This window comes from Netta rufina, assembly GCF_964035555.1.
Source record: "Netta rufina genome assembly, chromosome: 1".
NCBI classification, from domain to species: Eukaryota; Metazoa; Chordata; class Aves; order Anseriformes; family Anatidae; genus Netta; species Netta rufina.
In genome coordinates this window covers 197,031,832-197,043,934 of record NC_140123.1, presented here as the reverse complement: position 1 = coordinate 197,043,934, position 12,103 = coordinate 197,031,832, and positions in this window count along the sequence as shown.

Here is a 12,103-nt window from a genome sequence, read left to right as displayed (position 1 = left end):
CTATGATTCTATAGTTATGCCTCTAGCAGAATGAAATGGTGAGAAAAACTTCCAAACATGCAGTTAACATTCAACATACTTAATACAGCAAATCAAAAAAGTCAATATCCTTCTCAGATGTTTGCAGAGTCCCCTTTAAATATTTTGTTCATAATAAAGATGGTAATATTGCTCTTGGAGTTATACAAATCTATCTATCATTCCTTGAAGTTGTATTTATTTATTGAGTGTTTCAGGAGATCTTAGAAGACATTAAGTTCAGATGACCTTGGTAAATAGAGGAATCAGAAGTCAAATAATAAGAAAAAATACAAATTCCCTAAGCTTCTCTTGAAATATGTGGAACCCAGAACTTGTATGAAAATTCTGGGAACAAAATTTTAATTATAACTTCTATGGGATGGGGAAAAATGGAAAGACAAAAGAAGTGTGAAGAAAACCATATTTTCATGCAGTGTTTCCTTCTTAGACGTTTAAACAGAAAGGGAAGAGTTGAACAGGCTTCTGTGCAGAAATTGCAGAAATACCCAGATAGCGATGTTCTGAAGAAAAATAGATAAACTTTGGCATATATGTATTTCAATATAAGATTCTATCTTTGTTTGTAATCAATCTAATCAGGTCACTATTCACCATAAGGCAGGAATATGCAGAGTTAATGGAAGCATCTACTGTGCTTCTTTCTACCATTTTCTGTTGGATTATATGTTTTTCCTTTCACACATAATAATGTTCTTTTCCAACCATAGTCTAGCCTGGGGATGAAGCCAAGTCCAGTTCCTATTATCTTCCATATTGAGATAAAGTCACATAAGGAGTAAATCTCTATGATATTTTTCAAGGTTGATGAAAAGTCACATAAGAGCAGCAAAATTATCCTAAAATACCAAGCAGCTGTGGTACTGGCAGGGTTTTAGAAGCTGGTATCATATCAGAGCATTCTTCTTGGCTCCTCTGCCTGTGTTTCAGAAAACCAGAGAGACTTTGGCACCCATCTAAGTTTTAGCTATGAGTGCTCTCTTCAATCACCGTAAGTTATCACAAACCACTATGTCCTATGTGCCTGCTAGACTTCAGCCAAAGTCAGAGATAACTTTCACAACAGGCACAGTGAAGTCTGAATCTTTTCACAGTGAACTCCTGAGATAGGATCAAAGAGAGTCTAGCCTGTGCTGCACAGCTGTGAGAATACTGTGCATCATTTTGAAAGGAAACTGAACAATGACCGTTCAAGTTATCAATTCCTTTTAAAAATTGTCTTCCATTGCAGTGAATTTTTTTACTACTGTAGACCTGAGATTGCTACTGACTTCAAAAAATCTGGAAGCTTACAACTCCCAAGATCTGTAATAGAGAAAGAATAATCAGTGATTCTAATGTTATTTATTAATATCATGTACCAAATGTGCTGATGCAGGATTTTTTCAGTGATATTAATTATCAGTGAGTGCAGAAGGAGTATATTACAGTTACTGCAGTTGAAAGTTTAAGCCAGCATTTTAGAGGTAGAACTGAACAGAAGCTTTCTCAGGGCTAAGAACTTGAAAGTTTACACACACACACACACACACACACACAAAATAAAAAAGTAGTAAGTTGGATAAAATGACCAAGTACGTAAAGGTTGCTGCTTTAAAGCATACATGCCCCCACAATAAGCATAAAGATAAATTTGACAAACATAGTTACCAGTATCAGTATCATACACTACAGACTGTGACTGTACTACAGAGAAATGTTCAGCTTGTCCCTTAAATTTGGAGTTCACAGTATACAGTCTTACAATTTAGTTATGTGAAGTACAGCAAACATCTGTTCATTTTAAAAATAATTTTAGAATTTAATTCTGTTAAATAAATTCAATGATAACCTCAAGGTGTTTTTTGTTTGTTTGTTTGTTTTTGGGTGGGGGAGGGAAGGGTTATGGTTACTTGCTGAAAACATTTCAGAAAGTCTGATTTATTGTCCTTTTGAACCTAAGAATTTCTGAAAATTTTACTACATCAGCTAACAGGTATACTGCTGGGAATCTTTTCATCAAGTAGCTATAACAAGTTTTGTGTCATATTTTTCATTTTAGTTAACTTTTTTTTTTTTTTCAATAAAAGTCTACAAGAGTGATAGAGAAAACTTTTGACTTTTTATTATGAAAAGGAGAGAAAGCTTTTCCCGATAGGATATGTGTCCTTTATTTAAGCTGAACAGCCAATAGCAAATCAAACTGTCTTTTACAAGGAACTCCACAGTTTTTCATTGTTAAGGAACAAGTCTAAGTGCAGGGCCCTGTCTGCACATGTGGAATATTCCTGAACAGTTATTAGTATAAATTCTGGCTTCAATTCTAGCTTAAAAGTATTTTATTACTACTGGAGTCTACTGGAGTCTTAATGTGATTTGGGCTAGAAGCTCTACATAAACACACTACACAAACACTAGTTTTCATTAAAAAAAAAAAATAGAAATGAATTCAAGAGACTAAAAATTTAGTTTAGCTGTTACAGACCGTAGAAGATTCCAAACAACTTTTTTTTTTATTTATCATAACTAGAAACCTACTATTTAATACTTTCTGTTGCATTAAATCCATAGAATAGCCCTTCCATTTAGGTATTTTAGATTATCTTCAGGCTTCTAGTGCTAACTTCCAGTTATACTAGGCAGTCCTATACTAAAGGAACACCATAAATGTCTTAGGGTATATAAAGATATATGAAGTGTTAATTACCAACCATGTAGGTTTGTGTAAACACAAATTGCAAGTCTTGCTGATACGGCCACCTCAAAGTAATCAAAAATAACAACAGAGCAATAGAACACTAGAAATAATGTAATCAATATGAAAGAACAACTTACCATCCTTTTTACAGTGAGATCATAGCTTCTCCTTAAGCTAGTGTATGTCAGAAAGACACCTAGCCACAAATGACAATCTTTTCATTATTAAAGATTCCCTGTGCTTAAGTATATTCACTTTAACTTTTAATCTGAATATGTATTATTCCTCCAACTTGCCTCTGAGTCTTCTGCATATCTGAAGTGAAAAATACCAAGTCACCTCTCTCGGTTACTTTCATTATACAATGCTTCATGAAAATTTATCTAGTTGGTACCACATACAATCCATAGGCAACCAGTGAAGAGAAACAGATGCTTGTGAATATCTATGGGTGGGATTTTTTTCTATAAATTCAGTAATTTTAAAGAAGTGAGAAAGATGCAATAGAGTAGGTGTCAGGTACCAGTAGAGGGCAGCAGTTCCCTGGACCAGGGTCCTGGTGCAGGACCTGGAGGGCTCCCTGGGATTCCTGGGCAGGGCCTGGCAGCCAGGACCCTTCCACAACCAAGGCTGAGGGTAGCTGGGGCAGCTGTGGCAGTCCAGGGCACCAGGCATCTCTGGGGATGGGGACAGACTAAGTCTGGCCTGTAACATCAGCCCAGGGTGTGGAGATCACACCCACGCCCAGGGAAGGAAACAAGCTGCTCAGGGCCATTATAGACTATCATGGCCCTCACAACCCTGTAGAGGAGACAGAAGAAGGTTTTCTGAGGAAAGGGCATATTGCTAAAACAAATTCAAAGAAATTAGGGTTTAGGCTTGGATGAAATTTACTGAAGAGTCCTAATAAATGTCAGAGGCAATCATAAACAATAAAGGCATCTAAGTTCTCTGAATCACGAATCGTGAGTGGAACATAGTTAAGCACCAAAAAAAACCTGCCTAAGGACACAGGAAGAATTGCCTGTACTAAATCTTCGGGCTCTTTGCAAAGCAGAAAATGTTTAACCATTAACCTTTGATTTGACTTCTTTCCTTTGAGTCAATGTGAAACGAGTTTGCATTTTTCCAGTATTTCAATTTTTACCATAAAGCAATGTTTCACACTGCCACACTTAACATACTTTTCTTCTTTAAGCACTTGGCTGCTCCCTGCTCATTTAGCAAACTGATTTACAACCTCTGATCATTCTGGGTAGACAAGTAAAGGTAATTAAGAAAAACAGATCTGTTATCAATAGTCTTAAATTTATTTTAGAAGTGACTACTCCTATATGAGAAAAAATTTAGTGAGCTGCAAGCTGAAAAAAAAAAAAAAAGTGGAAGATAATGTAATTAAAATACTCAATGTAATTAAAATACTCAATTAGGGAAAAAAAAATCCTAAAAACAGTGACTAATGTGTTGGGAGAGGCTTACAACACAGTCAAGCCTTTGAAAAAACACGTATCAATTAAACACTTGAGTTCACAATTAAACTTCATCAATACATAGGCATAACAACTTTATAGAAACATGTTTATTTGATTCAGATTGTGATTTTCACTTAATATCTGTCTCTATGATTATGCCTCTCACTGCCAAACAAAGCAAAGCAAAACAAAACAACAACAACAACAACAACAAAGCTGTTATAAGCTTATTTGTTCCAGGAAAACAATTCTCAAGGTCTGAAGTACTGTAATTATATCAACATTTTTGCTTGATGGATTTTTTGCAAATGAAGAGGTCTTTCCTCATTTGCCTGTCTTTGAAAGTACTGAATGTCTGATAGTTTCTAATGAAATCCATAAAATATTGGTTGTTCACTAAGTTAAGGAAATAAGTTTACTGTTTTAGTTAAATTTGCTAAATCTACATTTTAAAGTCAGGTTACATATATGTATAGCAAAAATTAATAGGATTCAGCACAGTTCTAGCCTACTTTTTAATTAGTGGCATATTTTACTTTAAGCAATTCTTCATTTTTAAAAATCTAATTTTACAATATTCATATTCAGCACAAGTTCAATACACTAAAATGTTACATTTTTCAAGACAAAGCAGTTGCTGTAGTTTCCTCAAAGTTATTGTTGTATTCAATCATATTTATGAAGATATGGTACACTTATGAAATATAATGAAAACAAAGAAGCTGTTAACAAGAAAGCAAAATAGCTCACTAGCATGACAGTTTCATTACTGCCCTACACAAATTTCACGGTTGTAATAAGATATGTAGTAAATGTAAGTTATTTTGAGACTGAAAGAACAGCAGGCCTAAGTTCTGTGTAGCTCTGCAATTTTTAATTTTTATGAATCATAATATCTTAACATGAAATTTGCATAAAACTAATTCTAAAATGAAAGGAAGGAATTGTAGGGCTAGTTCACCTAAATTAGGCATCCTAAATGCCTGATTCTTAAGATTATAATTACTATTCTAAAATAAGTTCTGTAGGAAAAGAGGACATATTTTTGAAGCTCGTAGAGAGATCTGGTCTGTTTAAGTTTAGGCATTTAAGTGAGGTAAACTGGCTTCTATCCTAATCAGTTAAGCAACATAATGAGGGATGTTACTGTCGTGGAGATGACAATGGCCTGTTCTAGTTAATCACAGTATTTTTAGAAAAACAGGCCGAGTCAAGCAGTCCATTTAAGACCATCCTTACCTAAATAATGCAGAATGTATATATGAATATATGTATATGAACATGTATATTAATATATATGAACTTACCTCACATACAAATTTCATTAAAATATATATGCATTTTTATATATATTTTTTATATATAGGTAGGTTCCTAGGAACCTCAGAATATGGAGAATCCACAGCCTTTAATTGAAACCATTCCATTGCTTAATTATCTGACTATTAAGATATGATAAGGCTATAAATATATATGTATATCTATATATTAAGTATATGTGTGTATATATATGTGCTTATATATCTCTAGCAAAAGTAAATCCTTTACATTTTGCTTTATCTGTTATGTATATATCCTGTGATACTAAGCAGGATGTGCCTGCTCCTGATTACAGAGATCATAGATATTATTTGGGCATCATCTTCTTACAGAAATTGTTTGACTAGAAAGCATTTTGTTTCCTTTCAGGCAAGATTCAGCTGATTACTGAGTATCATGCTAATAAGACATGAGCTCCACATATGAATTTAGAAGGACCTCTAGATTCACCGGTTTAGAAGTAGCTTCACCTCTACCTCAATTTTCTGTTGTAAGTTATGGTTACTATGTTAAGCTGAGTTGCTATGTGTGGAGATGTGTTTAGATTTCAGTCCCAGAACCTGAGAGAGGTTCTAAAAGAGCCATCTGTTTCTTTCTGCTGGAAACTACATGTACAGTGACTGGGTCATTTTCAGAGTTACTTCCAGTGTTTCTAGCCACAAGACCAACAGCTTCAGGACTCCAACGCTACATTTATATCAGTAAATTAAATGTCTCCTACTACTCATTGTTACATTTTTAGACTAGTCATTGTCGTGGTTTAGATAAGACTCTTCTGAACTATCCTGTGTCATACTTCAGGATTTTACAAGCCTAACCCTGATGACAGCGTCCTGGACTTGGACTCCTAGCAGATAAATTTATACACCCCCCAGGTTCTTTTCTCTATACATAAAAGTTGTATCTATAAAAAAAAATAATAATAATAGTAATAATAAAAATCACATATTCTTCCTGCATCACAAGTCTTTCAATATAAATGGGGCACTACTCTCTTATTTGACACATATATAGAAAGACTGATATCCATTCCTGACTGAAAAAAGGAAGCCCTATGAGTATCCACCTGTATAAAGAGATGTTATTTTTCAAGGTACAAAGCTATCAAATAGCTTTGATATCAAATCAAATGATGGGGATTCAATATTCTTCTGTGGGGATATCTTAGTACTTGTAGCTTGTGTTAAAAAATAATGTCCAAAGATAATGAATGCTTCATTATGGATGATTAATTCGTCTTAAACACAAAAAAGGAAGACAGACTTCTCCACCGTGGGAAAAAAATAAAAATAAATAAATAAATAAATAAATGAAGTGGAGAAGTTTTTAAAGGAGAACTTTAGAAAGAAACAGCTTTGGGGAAAAAAAGTCCCATTACACTACAGTATCCCTTGTGATTTCTGAGCATGAAACCAATGGGACTCTGTTCAGTATTATCCTTCTTTTCTCATTAAATTTGATTTTTCATTATGTTTTTTCCTTGTTCTTTTGTTGAGGGAATTATTTGGAGTTACACATTGCTTGCAGCTACAGCAACAACAAGATATTTGCCTTAAGAATACAAAGCCTCCAAAACATATCAGTATGCAAGTTTTTCACAAGCTCTTGTGAACTGAAACCACTAAATATTTGACTATGCCATACTTACTGTTGTGACACCAGCATCATGTAAGATGATGACAAGTTGAGTTTAGGTTACATATTAGGAAAAAATTCTTCACTGATAGTGTTGTGAAGACTTGGAACAGGTTGTCCAGGGAAGTGGTTGAGTCCCTGGAGGTCTTCAAAAACATATAGATGTGGTGCTTAGGAGCATGGTTTAATAGTGTACTTGGCAGTGCTCAGTTAAAAGTTGGACTAGATAATCTTAAAGATGTTTTCCAACCTAAGTGAATCTATGATTCCAAGTTTCAGATTTATCAGACAGGGACCCAGCAGCAAGCATTTCTCATATTTAAGACCAACTTCTAAGAATTCACCCAAAAATCTGCAGCACATCCTGAGTTTAGTGTTGCAACATTAGTCTAGCATTTAGTTTCTAGCACCAACATCACCTACTTTAAAGATGGGCATGTCTGTAACTGAAAAGCATCCCTTTAGCCATATTTCCATAGCAATACTAATTACTTTCAGGTACTTTGAGGACAAGGGGCACAAAGAATATCTGCTTATTAAAAAACAGGCCACTTCTGAATGAAAAATATAACTAATCACTTGCCCATGGTGATGAATATCCAATCAGGTACATTCATCACTTTCTATTTTACTTTCCTGTTAAACTGAAATATAATACTCTTATTTAGAGACCTAAAGAATAGGTTTCCATTAGCAGTTCAGTATAAACTATGCACTTATTATGACTAAATACAGAATGCTCCTGAAAGTGCTCACAGCTTCAAACACACCTGCAACATAACTCCATTGACTGCAGGGAACTCAGTATATACACTGGGAATGAATATGATCCCAGGACTTTAAAGCTTGAAGAAAAAAAATAAGGCAACCAAGGGAAATCAAGACTATTCAATGAATTCCTGATGCATATGTATCCTTTTATTGGTTATTTTCCTCCAGGTTTATTACGGATTCGTAATTTTTTGTAAGAAAAAAAGTGTGTAAGATTTATTTATTTTTTAAAGACAAAGAAGGAGCTATACCACCAAGGATTATAAAATTATCATATATATTAATCTGCTGTAGAGACAGAAATTTCTGCCAAGTTTATAAGATGATTAAGTAGTAGTTCTCTCTACACACAGTGAATTTGAAATATTTTAGTCTTCAGTGATTATGAGCATCCCAGATGTAAGATGTTCTGCCACATTCACATACCTCTCTCATCTCTCCCTTCAGGCCTGTATTCTTGAGGGATGTTATGAAATAACAGAAACCTATCAACAAGTCCTACTGGTGGCAGCCAAAAATCTGTTCCTGACAGTTGCTATGACCAACTAATCAATCTCAAATTTAGGTCAGCTACTTTCTTACCAGCTACACCAGTACAGTAATATCACACAAAAGACAGCATAGAAAATCATGATATCTGACTCATAGATTTAAAACTACTAATATTGTTAAAATTGTTTTTGGCAACATTGCAGATATTATAGATTAATCTACTTAATAAAATACAGCAATGAACTGCATCTTTATGTGACAACACTTTACTCGTTATAAGTACAGTCTTGTACTTATTTGTGTCCAGAGTAGATCTCTTTTCCTGGGAATTCTACTGAAAATGCAGTACTCCCTAAATCTTTGTTTTTTGCATCACCCATACAACTTGGCTCACATAAGTTTTATCACTTTAGTGATTTTTCTGACGTTCCCATCTCATTCTCCCTGTCTACCCCGTACAGTATTTGTGCATGAGGGAAGACTGAGATAGAAATCTTTGTCTATGTTTCTACCTAAATGCATTAAAAGAGTGCCTGTTAGCAAATGTGTCTACTCTACATTTGAATTTCCTGAGCAGCGCATATATAACAGCATGAAGTAGCCCAGATCTAACTTTGAGGAATATTTTGATACTTCAGCAGAAGGCAAGTTTCAGGAATTATATTAATAATAATTCCTATTTTTAAATTAAATTCAGTGTAATTTTGATTTTGCAAAAGAAATATGAGAATAAAATCTTATGTATGTTAAAAGAAGTATAAAAATATATGAAATACATGATAGGCCTATTGGCTATTCAGTCTTTGCTGTCTGAAAACATGATGTAGATGTGTGCCAGTCTGTACAAAAGGATCAGGAATAGGAAGTAGAACTATTATACAATACATGGCTTAAATATTTTAAGTCATTCACCTTACAAAAAGGAGAATGAAAATTTCAAAGCTATCTAAGAATTTGAGACTTACTATTTTTTTTTTCTGTAGTTATATGCTCTCAGTGGTAGAGACCAATAAAGCAAAAGTCTCTTATAAAATTAAACTATCGTATTTGAGACCCATAAGCCTTTTTTATCTTTCTGTAAATTAGTATAAGAAAAAGCTGGGATGCAGATAGGACTGAGGAAGCTAAATCATGCACTGAAATTTCCTCTTATTTTCACTGACTGTAGAAGGAGTTAAGGCGTACATGCCTACATTTCACAAGAGCTCATCCTGATGTTAGATGGCAGAACTACAACCTCGACAGTGCATCCCTACTGGGTCCTACAATGAGCCATAGGAAGATATTACTTGACATAAGCCAGGTCACTAGAAAACTAGTATCACTATATGAGGCATATTTAAGAAGCAGAGGGATTGAAAAAACTTAGAAAAGACTTTAAAAACCTTAAGAATTATTGTGAATAAAATAGGTCTGATTAACCAATCATCTTTTTTACAATTGCAAAGTTGTAAAAGTCACAGGATTATTTATTATTAATTAAATACAGTTTCAAAGTTTGTAGCTTTTGAAGTGGAAATTGCAGAATTACTGGTTTTTAGCTGAACTAACATAAAGTCTTTAAAATTTTAAACAGAAGTGAGATGTGTAAACTGGGGAATTAAAACCTGACATCAGCAGAAAGGAGAGAATCACAGTATCAAAAGAGAATGTACCTCAACAAAACTTCTTCATAAATGTTATCAAGATAACAAATTAATCATATTATCCAAGGACATTACCTATAGATAGGATTAGCCAAAGCAAGGGTTGGGTTATAAAATCATAATTGAATTTGTTCTTTTGTCAGACAAGAAATTTATTCCTGAGCTGGAACTCAAACTGCTTCATGAAAATCAACAAAACAAACATGTAATAATACTCAAAACCAATAGGAATTGTAACCTTGATTATTCTGTAATTGCTATACAACTCTTCTAAACTAAGGCTACAGTGATGTTATCATTTAATAGTCCTTATTTCCTCCCCATTAGTATTCCAATTAACAATATCAGTTTGATTAACTAAGAGGATGCTGGGTTGAATATTGTTAAAATTGATTTTTACAACTGGTTGCAGATATTATTGATTAATCTACCTAATAAAATGAAGCAATGAAAGCAGCTTCTTCATGTGACAAGAGTTATCATAGATAAATAGATGCTACAAATCATATGCAAACTTCTAGGATTGTCTTTATCATCAGCCCATCTCATGTCTTTTAGAGACAGAATGTCTGCATTCCTGAATTCACAGCACATACACTGACCAAGAATCTTTGCTAAAAATAAGGGATAAAATAAACATTAGTCCTTTAACATGTATTGCTGTACATGTTACGCAGAAATGTACAACTAAGAACTGCTTTTACTGATATACTAAAAGAAAAAAAAAAAATCATTATAAGTGACTGAGGTTAAATTATGATTAGGGTATTTGTTCTATGTCCCAGGAAATATTTAGAAATTTAAAGCATCCTCTACAAAATGAGAAAGAGCTTGAAATAAAGAATTTGTGTCAGATCCAACAGACAAAGCTATTGTAGAAAAAACACAAACTGAAAAGGGTTGGAAATTAATGGTGTGCTTCTTGTATTTATAGGATTTTATCACTTAAGTAGTCTTTTTGTGTGTGTGTGTGTGTGTTTATTTGTTTGTTTTAACTAGCAGCCATATTTTACCTTGACACCTACACTCCTCAAATGCTGATACAAGAATTTTAAACCATTCACAATCCTAATTTAACTTAAAATAACAATAAGGGCAACTACCACACTAAATGTGATGGACTTGATTAATGTCATTGAATTAAAATGGACTCATGCCACAGAAGTTTAACTGAGTTTATGTTGCATGGATGCATTTCTAACAGACACGAGAGCAGAAAGATGAGGGAGAAAGGGCTGATGGATTCTGTCTCAGAGACATAGATTTCAATGGAGAATCAATATTGGTGCCACTTTGGTGGCAAATGTATTTCTGTAATATACAAGTAATAAAAGGAATAGAAATGGCCTCCAGTTGTATACTGAAAAATGTAGTGTAATAATTGCTAAGCTATTATACCATGAATCAGTGTATTCCTCCATTAGATAAGCTTCTGAAACTTTAAGATTTGCCACCTTTATTTACCCCAATATTTTTCAGCCTCCTCTAGGAAGAATATGAATCCTAATGAAACACTTAGAAAAAAAAACAATGAATAAATCATTAAATTAATCCCCCTTGATAATGCATGCACCAAAAACTTAATTCTTAATTTCCATTCACACACACAAAAACAAATTTTCATTAAAAGTAAAATAGCAGATGTGAAGTATTTTTATTAAAACTGATGGCAGGCAATAAGTTTCTGAAAGCTTTTAATGCTATATGTGCTATCCAATATATGAGTAAAACATCTCCATGGGACTGAGCTGTGATGCTAGCTTAATAGTAACTGTTAGTGACTAAGATTTTATTTTCTCCATTATATTAAAATGTGAGAAAGAAAATAACAGCACTAACACAACTGCTCAGGCCTCACTAAAATGCTCTTTGTTCATGAAACCTACTGAATGTCATCAACTGTTATCCATCAGCAAATATAAAACAGAAAAGGAAAAATCTTAATTTTCAAATGATCTAAAGAATACAATAGAATAAACAATTCATTTTACTTTTTTTTTTTGGGGGGGGGGGGAGAGTTGTGCATTCATGTTCATCAGGCCATTTGCCGA